This window comes from Alligator sinensis, unplaced genomic scaffold (assembly GCF_000455745.1).
Source record: "Alligator sinensis unplaced genomic scaffold, ASM45574v1 scaffold442_1, whole genome shotgun sequence".
Taxonomy (NCBI): Eukaryota; Metazoa; Chordata; order Crocodylia; family Alligatoridae; genus Alligator; species Alligator sinensis.
This window is the reverse complement of record NW_005841829.1, coordinates 4,404,958-4,419,344: the sequence shown is the minus strand read 5'-3', so window position 1 is coordinate 4,419,344 and position 14,387 is coordinate 4,404,958. Positions and strand designations below refer to the sequence as shown.

The window sequence follows — 14,387 nt, the reverse complement described above, 5'->3', positions numbered from 1 at the left end:
TAATTAAAGCTTGCCAAACAAGCTTTAGTTAAAAGCGTCCCCGCCACTATTTTTCAGCACAGGGACACTGATGCACGTGACGCTGGAGTCTGCTGGAGCACAGTAATTACCATGCTCCAGCAGACTTGATTAAACAAGTCTGCTCCAATGCACTATAATTACAGAACATTGGAGCAGCCTCACTGCATGTGTACAGGCACCCCCAGAGCCCAATCCCAAACATGTGGAAGTGGTGCAGGGCCCCAAGCCCAATCCCTACACAGAAGCCCAATCCAGTCCATACCGTAGAACAATTCCACACCACCCATCTGGCCCACAGGGCCAAAAGATTGAGCACTGCTGATCCAAAAGCACACAGCATTAGATAACTTCTTTTAAACCTAGTGGGGTTCATATTCAACTGCTCCTCCATGAGGGACAGCATAGAAAATGCAGCCTCATGAGCAAAGATGGCTTATAGTGACTCCAAATTTTTAAGAGTAGTTCAGGATGTTTTAACTCTCAGGACTGCCTATGGGTGAACCTGCAACCCATATTCTATTTAGCAAATATCACACCCTTTGCTGCCCCTCCTCCACTCTTAGCGTGTCATCTATAACAGGATTTGTAAGGGGATAGCTCTATGCTGTATGTGGAGCAGGAAGTTTTGCTAATTGAGACTAGTTCGTTGTGGCATCTACATATCTCCAGACCAGCACAGGAGGCAATCTGTGCCAAGAATTAGGAATTAAGAACTGGTTCACTACACAACAGCCTCATGTCCCTTGCTCCTTCCTGCAGAACTACCCATTATGTCCAAGAATAAAGAATTGTGTTCTTGTATTCTGGGTTTATGTCTTTGCTTTAATTACTAGATAAAATATTTTACCTCAATTTCATTTTGAGTTGCATTCACATATTAGAGTGTTAATAGCTATTCTCAAATAAATGTATGGAAGTGAAGCAGATCCTCAGATTCTGCATTCCTTACTTAGGAAAAGCTTCCCTTGAGTTCAGATAAAGACTGCAAAGTGTATCTGTAGCAAAACCCCCAGTTTTTCTTCTTTTTATTTATTTTAAAATGCATTCCCTCCCCTTCCCCAACCATTTCTGACTTTTTCTCTCCCTCTCTTTTCCCTATAGTTAAGTATAAGTAAGCTAAGATGTAGGATAAGCTTTAACATTTTATTTTAGGTAGTAAGCTTTATTTTTCTCTCCCCTCTTTGCAAATAAGTGCCCTGCTATTTTGATATAGATAATTATTATGTTTTGCATTGATTTTTTTTTACTGCTTTTATATTGTGTGATTACTGTTTTAGGCCTATATATGTAAGTTAGCATAAGTCGTGTGAAGTGTCCATCTTATAATGTCAAGCCTCCATCTTATCCCCATGCCTGGTTGTGTAACCCATGACTCACACCTACCCCTCCTATGTAACTTGGTTCCTGAATGAATGGGGATGAATGAGGGTGCTTGAGAGACAATGTCAGTAGGTCTAAAAATAGCTCCCTCTGAATGACCAAACCATCAACACCAATACCTGGACCAAGGACCCAGCCCTTGGAACCACCCTCAGCATTCAAGAAACAAAAGATGATGCAACCCACCATTGTGCCAGGCTGCACGTGCTCAGTAAGAATACCTGGAGCCCTCTGGAACAGGACTGACCTTGCCTGGACAGGCCCTCCCCATAGGAGATCAGAGGTAGCCTGCCCCCTAAAAAGGGCTAGTGAAGACTGACTCTTTGGGACGCCCTCTCCATCTGGACCAGCACCATGCCACACCACCTATCCACCAGAGGCCCTGCTTGCGACCCCCCTCTGGACAACACCTGCTGGACAAAAACCCCTTTCCAGCCTGGATAGGTAGCTATTACCCCCACCCGCTCTTCAACCAAGGACTGGGACTCTGTTTCTCTTCCCTACCTGGACTCCAACCCTTCCACTGAGTCTCCTTCTCCTGCTGCCATTGTGAGTGCTTGTGTGAGCGTGTGTGTGTGAACCAATACTTTCATGGGGCTGTGTAGAGTGTTGTCTGTTTAATAAACCTGTTATTTGGACCCCTGAGTTGAGTTTTGCTTTACTATGGTTCAGCCATGCTCCAATATCTGCTCCTCACTCTAACTTCTGTCTCATTCCTCCCTCTCCTGCTTCTGGCTCTCTGCCACCTCCAATACCTGTCCTGAGCTCCTCTCTCCCTCCAAACCCCCTGCTTCTTTGCCACTGTCTTATCCCCACTGCCTTTTCCCCTGAGCAACCAGGTTTCTGCCTCAGTTTCTTTCCTGGCTGTCTCCTCTTTGCCACCACTTATCTGCACCCCCTCCCCCCCAATATCGCAGCTGTCTGCCCCAGTTTCCAGCTCTAAGCTCCCAGGTTTTTCTCTCTCTTTCCTGGCTGTCTCCTCCTTGCCACCAGGCTTTTTTTTTTTTTCCTCCCATGCACCAGTCTCAAGTAACCCTGGGGCCACATGATCTTAAGTAAACCCAAGCCTCAGTTACTCAGTCAGCTTCTCTCTAGTCCACCAGTTCTAATTCTGGTTCTGGCAACTTTCACTCCCTACACTTTAACTCAAATTAGCGATCTGTGTATGTGTACTGAGTGTGCGGGTATTGACAATTGATTTTTGTCTAATTTTTAGTGTGTATGTGCTTGAATTGGTGATACGCATGCATGTGCCTAGTCTGTTTTGGATGTGTATGTGCCTGAGCTGGTAGAGTGTGTGTGTGTGTGTGTGTGTGTGTGTGTGTGTGTGTGTGTGTGCACGTGCTTGTGCATATACACCTAATTGATTTGTGTGTTGTATATGTGCAATTGTGTCACACCCTCCTGTCTAACAGCATAATATTGAGATCCTGAGAGTTGGCCTGACCTCACAGGGCAACATTTTCATTCCATATTTTCATAGCATTTATGATATCTTAATGAAGAAAATGTTTCTTGGAAGCTTTGCCACCCATTCACAGTCACACAGTTCACTCTGCTCCCATTTGTAATCCAAAATTTCCCAGTAGAAACTAGAGTATCTGATCCCATGAAAGAAAGAGACACTGTGAAAGTAAGCATTAGTGATTTCATACTGGTTTTTTTCCTGGTTCCTCATGACTAACCACTGTATAACTACTTGCTCTTATCATTGTCAGGACTACTTGTACAAAGCTAACAAGATCAGAACTTACATAAATTGCTATGGCAGTCATTCTGGATATAAGGACACTTTACAGCTTCTGTGCTGTAACTGAAGAAAATGGCAAATTGCTGTGCAACACTTGAATTTGTTTTTCTGTATAAAACGTATTAAAAGGGTTAACCCAGGGCTGTCCAACTTGTAAGTGGTCAGGAGCTACAGAATACACACCCTGCAGGCCACACTAGCAGAAACCACATGCTCCAGGGCTCCGTATTACATACAGCTCTGCTGCACCACAGGTCCTGGTGCCCTCCCCACCACCACACCATGTGCTCAGGCACCCTACTTCACTGTAAGTTCCCCAGGTGCAGGTTCCCCTGCTGCAGTGCTGCTCAGGCACGCTGGGCTGCAGGCTTCTCCCCTTCCCACCTCCCCTGCTCCAACACTGTGGACTACACACATCACTGCATTGCTCCACTCCCTAGTGAAGCTGGAGGGAGAGAGAGCCCAGAGCAGGAGCCCAAGGGCCACAATTTAACCCCTGGCAGGCAACCAGTTGGACTGTCCTCACTTAACTTATAACCTTCTAGCCTTATAAACTAGACAGCTAGGGTTTAGTCTTTTGACTCACAAAGTGTCTAATCAAAAGTAGATTCTGCCATTTCTGGAATCCTAGATAACTGCAAACTGCAAGATATACAGATTTACAAAGTTCTCTCACCCATACCACAAGATGTTGGCTGTGAATTGCAGTGTGCTATGGCTTACTCCTTTCTTGATCTTCTTAAAGAGATACTGTCAAATTACAAACTAAAATTAGAATTGGCTGAACATTTATATCTATGATTACAACTAACATCTATAATTTATAGAACAACGAGATTAAATACAATACAGGAAAATGTTTTCCACTCTATTTTGTTTACCTAGTCCATTTCAATGTTTCTATTATATCGTCTCTTTCTTATGTTGTTCATGCAGGCTTTTAATTCAGCAGCAGGGGAGAATGATAAGAGAACTCGATGGGCAGGTGTAGGACTAGAAATATTTTTACTTGATTTATTTTAATTGGCTAGATTTCATGTTGATTGTACCCCTTTATGGTCTGATTAAGTGAATTCATTATCATTTGTAATTTTATGAAAGCTCACTTAGAAATACAAACAAGGGAAATTATAACAGTCTAATCAAGGAATGCAAAAGGGATATAAAAGACCTGGGAAAAAAATCTTGATTGAATCATTATCTAAAATATTCCTAATAAGAGGTCATACAAATCCAACTTTAGACCTAACGAATAGGGCTGTGCAAAGCTTCAGTCACTGATTTGATCTGGGGAAGACTCAGCCCGATTCAGCAGCCGAATCTCCAAATCCAAATCAAAGCAGGAGACTCATTACTTTCTCCGAATTGAATTGGAAACCTCCGATTCAATTAGGAGAGATTCAACAATTGAGATATAGACACAGCTTTATACTTTTTTTCTACACACCTCAAGGTACCAAGCAACTCGTGAATGCTGAGATGGTGGGGCAGATGAAGCGTCCCATGGGAGTATGGTAGCGGGGTTGTCCCCAGCATGCTGGGGGGCAGACCCAGAAGTGGACCAGAATCACTTCCAGTCCACTTCCGGGTCTGCTGTGGACCACGCAGGGGACCCTCCCCCCTCAGCCCCAGACTTGGTGACTGGTGCCTCCTGGGTCTTGGGGGGCACCCGGGATTCCCCTGTGGCTGATCACCGAGCCAGGGGAGGCATGGAAGGAGGGGGGTCCCCCACTCACTCAGCAGTGGAACTGGAAGTGGACTAGAAGTACTTCCAGTCCACTTCAGGGTTCGCTGCCAAACACGCAGGGGGGCCCCCCTGTGCACCTGTGGGGCACTCCATCCATCCCACCATCTCAGTGTTCACGAGCTGCCTGGTATCTTGAGGTATGTAGAAAAAACATATAAGGCTGTGTCTATGGCCAAATTGCTGATTCTCTGAATCAGAATTGAATCTTCAGATTTGGATTCAGCTGAATTGAATCGGGACAGTGATCTGAATCAGTGAATCAGATATGTAAGAATATGTAAGAATCTAATTATAGAGTTCTTATAATCTGCCAATCACAGCTGATCTAATAGGACCTTACAACCAGAAAACTCCATTATGAAAACCATTGTGAAACTGAGTTATAATCAGGAAGAAGAAGAAGATACACTTCCAGAACAATCATTCCCAGAAATATTCTTCTGAGGGACATAATTCTTGGGACCACTTAGAACAGAGAGATAGGTACCCCTTGCTTCACCTATTCAAATGACCTAGACAGGCCTACCAAAAGCACAGCCAATTCCACAAAATCCAGCTCACTCTACTTATTCACTCACACCATTATTGATATTGGTAGCATTAGCTAGCCTTGCATGCTACTTTAAGAGGAAGAGCAGTGTCCCAGTGACCTCTGCTATCCATCTAGTGCATCTGTGCAGGGAAAGGAATAATTAAGCCCATCATGTGAACATAACCCACCAGGGCATATCTATTAATGAGATTTACTGAACTCAATATCTGCTTTACTGCTTGAGGGAGTGAAGGACACAGAATATGTAAGGGAAGAAACCTCAGCACCAACAGATATATAGAGATGTGAAATTCAGAGATGAATTTTCATAAATATAGAATTCTTTTTAAAAAAGGATTATAAAGTTATTTGTTGACAAGTCAGACAATCTTTTTAGGTTAATCTTTTATATTTACACTAAGAAACCAATTTTTTTTTAATTTTCTGAACACAGATTTTTCCTAATTATATGTAATTTATCAACTTAATATTTAGTTTTCATAAACAAAAGCAAAGTTCTCCCCATACTTCCCACCCCCAAATTTATGCATATTTTTCTTTCTTTTCCTACTATTCAAGAAGTAAAATTGAACAGAGTTTAGCAAAATTAGAGGCAGTCTCAGGTATGGTTCAACTGTTATGTTCTGTGAAAGAAATATTTTACTAAAGTAAGGCTCCCAGGATTTTAATTCCATTGGAACCTATATTTCGTAGGGCTTAAAAAAAATCCAAACGAACAGACGAAACACCCTTCTTCCCTCTGATTCAAACTCTAAGGTGCTTTTTCTACACATTTCAATGATCCAGTGTTTCCTGATGGTTAGGATTGCCAACACTTTTGTCCAGCAAAAGTTTTGCTGCAACACTTTTGACAGCAATCTGTCAAATGCTGATTGAGGCAAGTTCATCAAGTTCATTCAAAATATTGTTGATAAAATGATCTCTCTCGTGATGCTCTAACCAAAATAGCATCTTTATATCCTTCCACTAATTACCCATTCCATATCAAATGAATCACAAACTTTGCCGGTGAAATCTTAGCCCCATTAAAGGGAATGGCAAAATTCATACGGACTTCAACTTTTTGTTTTTACCTTTAATGACCTTTGCATTTTCGCCTTACCCCACCATGACCTCAGCTGTACCTTTACTCTGCCAGATCTCCCAGCCTTACTGCCTATCAGTCACCTCAGTGCTTTTTACATGCTGCCTTTCACATATGGAACAATTCCTCAAAAGAATCAATATGGCCACTACTTCATTGTGTTTCAGGTACCCAAAGAAACCCATTTTAAATATAGGGCAGGCTTCTGGCTCTACAGGACAGAAGCAATATGGCCAGATGGAATACGTTCTCTACAATTCCTGTTCTAAGTACATGGAGATTTCTCCACATAATATAATACTTATGTTAGCAATATCCTACTCATTAGCCCTGCTACTGAGTGCAAATTTCCTTCAAGAGATAATTCAGGTGCGCTACCTCCAGGAACCATCTCTGAGTAGGGTTGTCAACCCTCCAGGATTGCCCTGGAGTCTCCAGGAATTAGATATAAACCTCCAGGAGACTGCTGAGTCTCACCCAGGAGATAAATGATAAGGCATTCATTAAAATAAATATTAAATGCTGAATCCAATTTATACAGTAGTCCAGTGGGTTTTTAAATTGTAATAGTAATGTGCATTTGTCTTCCTGATGTAGTCATTAATGTCATTACGTCATGTGATGAAACCTCTTGGAATAGATTCAAACACAGTTGGCAACCTTATCTCTGAGCATAAACCCTGATGTAGCCATACTCCTTTGGAAACGATGCAGGGAATCTAGAGAGCTACAGAAAACACACTTGGCCACTGCCAGGATACCCCAAATTCCAAAGGAGACATAGAATATTGCCGGTTTGAAAGGCAGCTGAGCCCTGAGACTGTTGGTGGGCCATGATGGTTGCAAACCCCATCACACAACAGAAGAATTAGGAAGAAGTTTACTGTAGTGAAATAGATGGTGTTTTCCTTCCCAACGTGGGCTCCCAACAAATCTTTATCAATTAGTGGTCAAAGAGGGTTTGTCTACTTTGATACTAAACTGCAGTGCTGCAGTGAAGCATTGCATGCCTGCTCTGCATGTCAGCTACAACCTGAAACTGTCCTAATATAGCCCTATTTGGGCAAAGTTGGCCATGCAATCATGCTTGAATCAGTGAGCTTATTGCCATGAACCATGAACCTGACACCACTGTAACGAGCGACATTACATCCATTTTGTAAATGAAGCAAGCAGGCCATGCTTTTCTGCAGTCTTCCCAAGCAGTCTGGAGATAGCATAGACATACCTTGGGGACCAGCCACCTGAATCATTAGCTGAGCCAGGTTTATATAGTCTCATTCTGTTTCAGCTTAATGGTGTTTCAAGCAAAGCCCTCAAGCATTTCCACAAAGTATGACATTTTTTAATTTCATATGAAAAATGTGTATACATGTCCTTAATAAGAAAGGAAGGTGGCCAACGTGTACAATTTAGCCTAAGCCAGAAAACAGACAAACAAAGAAATGTTCATAATCTGGCTATAGAAATTTCCAGCATAATCTATTAAGTGTTTTCAGTTCTAGAAGGTGAAGATATGCAATACGCCTATGTAAAAGAACCTTTGTGGTCTCATGTATATTTGTATTGGCTAAGATGTGTTTCACACAAGAGTAGAATTTGTATATATACTTGTGATTCACTACAGTTATAGTATCTTATTTCAAATTGGATTTTTTTTTCCACAGGAAGGTTTATAGGTAACCAGAGAGTCAATAGAAAACCAAGAGACTAAGTTAAATTGTTAAGCTAAAACCTCAAACTGCTTTAACTAAAAGTTATCAGAGAATTATATTTAATTTATTAAGTAGTATTCAATAAAAGGAGCCTACTTGTACAGTTAACCCTCTTTCAACTCAAAAAATGGAAACCAACTAAAATTCAAAGCCTTAAGCACTCATACAACTGTCTATTGCTTGTCACCCAACTACAGCAGCAGAAGTCTCCATGCTTTCCCTGCATATGGATCCCAGATTTTGGACACAGCCAGCCTGCAGAGAATTTTGTTGCTTGCCTTCTCACACATACATACAAAAAGCAACTACATCACTCCCATCCTGAAATAAATCCAGGTCAGGAGACAGTTTAAAAAAACTTCATAGATTTCATAGACATTAGGGCTGGAAGGGACCTTGGAAGGTCCCTTCCAGCCCTAATCAAGTCCAGCCCCCTCTCCCAGGGGCAGGAAGTCAGCTGGGGTCACAGGATCCCAGCAAGATAAATGTCCAATTGACTCTTAAAGGAATCCAGAGTAGGTGCTTGCACCACTTGTCTGGTACCAGCTTCTCTGCTGATGTAACTCCAGTAATCCTAGTGCAGTTTCTCCAGCAAAGAATTGCCCACTGACTTTTAAAGCTTTGGTGGACTACCTCCAGCCTAACGTAAAGCATGGGTGCCACACTCGCACTGATTTTCTGCTGTACTCTGTATTCCTTTCTTACTTTCTCTCCTTTAAAGCCACCCTCCTATCTTCCCTTTAACACATGTTGATCAGTGCAAGTATGTAAGGTTGCATATCCAGAATAGCTTCCCTCTATTTCTTGGATTCATTACCTTTTCATTTTGTTTCAAAACTTACTTGGAAACAGCTTTCCTCCCTTACCTGTACTCTCCAGCAATCTTCCCTTTTGCTCATTTCTCATTTTTAACAGTGTCATTATATTATTTGATTTCATAGGGAATGTTCACAAGTAGGGTTTGATCCTACACCTGTGGCAGTCAAAAGCAGCACTCGCTGGAACAGTTCCAAAGCTCACCAGAAAGGCCACATACAGAATAAAATTGTATTGTGTTAAATACTACTGTGCTTAAACAAAGTAAACTGTGACTGGCCCAATGACCTCCAAGTCACGGGATCAGATCTTGGAACCCTCATTCTCCTGCTTATTTAAAACTCACTGCACCTTAGGATTTATAGCCTTTACCAGACACTGCTATACATCTCCATTGCCTCTCATTAGAAAGCAACACAGCATTCTCCTTTGTGACTGTCTGCCTTTTCCACTTTCAGTAATCATCAGTGCCACAAATATGAATGGAGAAAAATTAGAAAAGGCATCACAAAATGAGAAGGTAAGCAAAGGCCTTACAAAACTATATCTGGTAAATTTTAAATGTCACTGATGTATATTTTTCCTACATATATACCCTTACAGTTACCTCCAGAGCAACCACTATTCATTATGCCTCAAATTTGTTTGAAAGATGACTCAGCTGGACATAGCTAAAGTCCTTTCATTTCTCCAAATGTTTATGTCATAGACAAGACTACTCATAACAGTCTATCATGATGGCATGATTAAGACATATGAGTTTCCGCAGCCACAAAGGAGTAATGTGTCTACCATCACAGTCAAATGCCTTTGACCCTCCAGCTTGAAGGACCAGATAGGCATTTACAACTGACTGGGGACAACCTTTGGCATAAGTCCAAAGCAGGGCTTGAACACATGCCTTTCAAGCCACAGCAATATGCCATAAGTTCTCTGTGCTGGATAATTGGTAGTAGAGATGACCAAAAAAGTGTGATTAATTATTTGAAAAAGTTAGATCTTTTTTTTTCCTGCTCTAGAAGTTAACCTAATCATTGCTGTTCACAGATCATGATCTTGGTCCTGCTTTAAGCAGGGGGTTGGACTAGATACACCTTTCCTTTTCCAATGCAGCAGAAAATAAGGTAAATACTGAGGCTTTAATGTCTGAACCAACATCACTTGTTCACTAAAAATACCTCCCATGGAGTTTATATTTACAACTTAAAATTCATGATACCAATTCATATGTTAACAGAAGGAAAGGTATGAGCATTAACAAGAATTCATTTAAAAATTATTTAAATTTTTGCATTATTTATACAAAAAACTAGAACCCTTGCATTATTTATCAATCTCTACTAATTGGAAAGGATAACTTAGATATTTGTATGCACTAGTACTGTAGTATGTAGTCACCAGTACAGCCAGGCAATACATTTACAAGTGATTAATTATTAAAAAGCAAAATTTCCATTTTGGACTAAATTTGGGCATTGGAATTTCAGGGGAGTTCTATATTCAATTAAGAACTTTTTAAATTTTCTGTAAAACATAAATTTTAAAAAATGCGTTTGGAAAATCTTCATTTTGAAATTCTGAACCTTAATTTTGGAATTCCAAAAATAAGGGCAACTATTATTTGGAACCAACTAAAACACTTGATCTTTTCTAGGTAATACTACCTACTGTTTGTATTGTAAAGGAACAGTTATGAAACTGTCAAACTGTTTGTTTCTTCACAAACAAGAGAAACTCTGATCTCAGTGTTTGCTCTTGATATCACAGCAAACTTTAGGCAAGAGACACAAGATAGCTGATAGTGACACTGGATCACAGGAAAAACATTCAGGCTGTGTACAGACATTCAGGGACGTAAGGGTGAAGTTAGATCAGGTTAAAAATGGCCATCTGATCTAACTTAGTTCACCCCGGTATGGACCTTACACTAGTTAGGTTGATCTAAGTTAACCCTACCTCTGAAGCATACTTAATTTATACTGGGTTAGCCAATCCTAGGGCTGGGAAAGCCCAGTTTCTGGCCCCAGCCCCAGGGCTGAGCTTTGCCTACCACCTCCCTGGCACTGGCTATTTTTAGTCCTTCACACCTTCCTGGACAATCACCCCCTCCTCTCCACAATGCAGCCACTCCTCCCTTCTTCCCCCCTCATCCTTCAAGCTGCTCCTAGTACCAGTTTGAACACCGTTCACCAGTGCTGGGAGCTGAGCAAGTAAGCTGGAGTGGAGGGAGGGACAGGCAGGATGGGGACTGGTGGTCCATGGTGGAGAGGAGGGCTATTTATCTGGAGGTCAGGGGACTAAAAATAGCCCCCGATCTGGAAGTGGGGAAGAGAGGTCCTCCATCTCCCCCAAGTCCCCATGCGAGTCACCCTGATCCTGCCAAACCCTCCTAGGCCCTCCTGATTCCCCTGCAGAGCCCACTAGTCCTCCCAATTCCCCTAATCCCTCCGATGGACCCCATCTTCCCCAAATCCCACCACAGACCCCCAATCCTCACCCTGAGCCTGCTTGCCTCTCCTGATCCCTGCCAACCTCCCCTCCACAGGTCCTCCTATCCCAATTTACCTGAGATTGGGTGACCATTTTTAACTTGATCTAACCTCCCCCTTAGAAATGGATTACATGCCACACTACAGGTAAGGGCAAAATAAAATTAAAAATAATAAAAAAGCAAATAGTTATTTCCAATCTGACCTGGGGAAGAAAAATCCATCCTGATTTCTTTTATGGGTGCAATAATCCCACAAAAAAACCATGCAGACTCTGATACAAAACTGGAATTCATGTGATTAAAAGTATTTGATTTCAAAAGCTATTTGATTTTTTAACCCTGCCCCCAAGTTCAGTTGCAAATGGAGAATGAATGCAATAAACTACTTAAAATGAACTAAAAACAGCCAGTATTTCCAAATACTGGGAAGCTCTTCAGCTGCATAATATGAATGCATTGTAATTTTAGGTAACCCAGTATTCTATCACTTAAACTTAAAATTTAAGAACTTTAAAATTTAAGAAAATTAAGAAAATTAAAAACTTAAAAACTTAAGGCTAGAAGGAGAATTCAATGAAGATAAAATTTAATATCCACGCATCCTCATTTTAAATCTTTATTTTAAGAATTAGTCTGATGTTTATTCTGCTTGATTATCAGTTTTTTTTATTCAAACAAAATTTAGAGTTAAAAAATAGCACATTTTTCATTAAGTTGTTAGCATTTTTATCACAGGTTACACCTATCCAGTTTTATTAGCTCTGCTGCTACTGCATGCTTTGAAATCAGTCCTAAGAATCTTATTCAGAGAAAAAAGAAAAACCACAGACATGAACAAACACCAATGACTGGTCTGAAAAAGCAGTTTCTCTACAAACTTACCTGTCAGCACAGACAGAGAGCAGCTACATCAAGTTCATCAGTATCTAGTTCTCTTTCATTTTGTCTGTCTGTAAAAGGCAGAAAAGGCACAAAGAATGACACATGAATAAAAGAAATTCAACAGCCAAAGACTACTCCTGCCTTCTGAGGCCTGTTTATAAAAGAGGATGATTCACAGTACAGGAGAGCCAATAGCCTGTTACGCTGAAAAAGACTGAGACAGTTGTACACTATACCACCAATCTCAGAAAAATCACACCATGTCCTAACATTTAAATATTACACAAAAACTCTTTAGGACAGGATCTAGCTTTGTTCTCTGTCTCCTTCAGCATGAACAAACTGGTGCTTAAAAAATTATTACCAAGCAACAACAAAAGTCTAGATCAGTGGCACTCAACAGAGGGAGCTGGAACTGGCTTGTGGGCTAGAGGTTGAACAGCCCTGGTCTAGAGAGAGCTGAATTCAGAGTAGGCTGAGGTTTTGGACTGAGACTGGATCAGAGCTACCAAATGCCGATCTGACAGCACTGAAAGCTTGTGGGCCATAGTTCTGATTTCAGCCCACTTGGAGTAGAAAATAAGTTACTTTTGGTTTTAGATATTACCAAGAATTAAGATTAACTCATTTTTATGGACCTGATCCAACTGCAGTAATACAAATTCAGTGTAACAACAGGGATCTCAGCATGTATTTAGATGTCTACAACCAGTATAAAGGCAGAGAGAAACTATATGCCTCTTCACTAACAAGAAAGTGATAGATTTCATTTAATCACAACAAAATGTATAATTATAGTATCCTTTTTCTATTATAAATTCTAAGTTTCTTCTGTGAAGTCACTTTTTATCTAGAAGTAGAAAGTGGGCTTTAGTTTTGGTTTTATAACATTAGAGTTTTTTTCACAAAAAGAGATTGCTGTCCTCATACCCAACCCCAATCTGAAGGACCAGGGTATTACTCTTAGTCTGGTCTCTACCCTTTGACCTTTTTGGCATGGGAGACCCTACTGCAGAGGTGGGCAATTATTTGGGCTGGAGAGCCACTTACCAAGTTTTGGAAAGCCATCAAAGGCTGCAAGGGTAGCCCCGCCTCTTGACAGGGACCCTGCCCCCCTGGTTGCTATCTTGAGACAGGAAGTCCCACCCTCTAACCCCTGACCTTTGCCACCAGAAGTCCCTCCTCTTGTCCCTCAGAAGCACTCCTTTCAGCAAGGGTGTTTGACATCTCACAACCAGAAATATATCAAATTATATTCTAAAAATCAAACACGTACTACAATGTTCATTAATTTCATTTAAAAAAATATTTGTGTCCTGATTTACATGTGTTAGTGTTGTGTACATAGAGGTAGTAGTATAATAGCTTAAAATTAAGTCTTACTCTTGTATAATGTGGGAGGATGTGGGTGGGTGGGTATAGGTTTGTGGGTGTATAGGTATGTGGCGTGTGGAGGAGGGTGTGAGTGTGTGGGGGGTTTGTAGGGGTCTGGGGAAGCATGTGGGTGTGTGTGGGTGGAGGTGTGGGGTATGGGTAGGTATGGGGTTTGTGCGGGGGCTGTGAGTGTGGCGGGGAAGGTAGCTGTGGAGGGTTGTGGCATGGGTGGAGGGGAAGGGTTTGCCCACAGCCCTCCTCTCCCCCTCTGCGGCAGGCAGAGTCCCAACCAGCACTCCTCCATGCCCAGGCTCCATGCTCCTGCTGCTTCTGGCCCCAGGGCACTGACACGGGCCCCATGCTCCCACTCGCCGCCACTTCCCACCCCTGCATCTGCCACTGCTGCCACTTCCCCCTCCCCTCTGCCACTTCCCTGTCCCTCCCCCACCTCCCCTTGCTGCTTCAGTTCCATTTCCCAGCTGCACGATCAAGACCACAGGACACAGCAGGAACTGGATGGGCCCAGCTGTCACCGCATAGAGCCAGCAGAGAATCACAGGGGCCAGGCCAGTTC

The 14,387-nt window shown here is 41.8% G+C and overlaps 1 protein-coding gene across 7 annotated transcripts in view; it reads right to left on the bottom strand.

The window, feature by feature from the left end:
• Window positions 1–14,387, bottom strand: part of SHANK2 (SH3 and multiple ankyrin repeat domains 2) — an 810,144-nt gene that overhangs the window by 620,361 nt on the left and 175,396 nt on the right. For 5 of the 7 annotated variants that reach the window (XM_014517615.2, XM_025197122.1, XM_014517581.2 and 2 more), the window contains exon 2: window positions 12,440–12,507. The exons of the other annotated variants lie outside the window; for them this stretch is intronic. The gene's annotated coding sequence lies outside the window, so the exon portion shown is untranslated. The remainder of the gene's footprint in view (window positions 1–12,439; window positions 12,508–14,387) is intronic. 7 annotated transcript variants of the gene reach the window in all.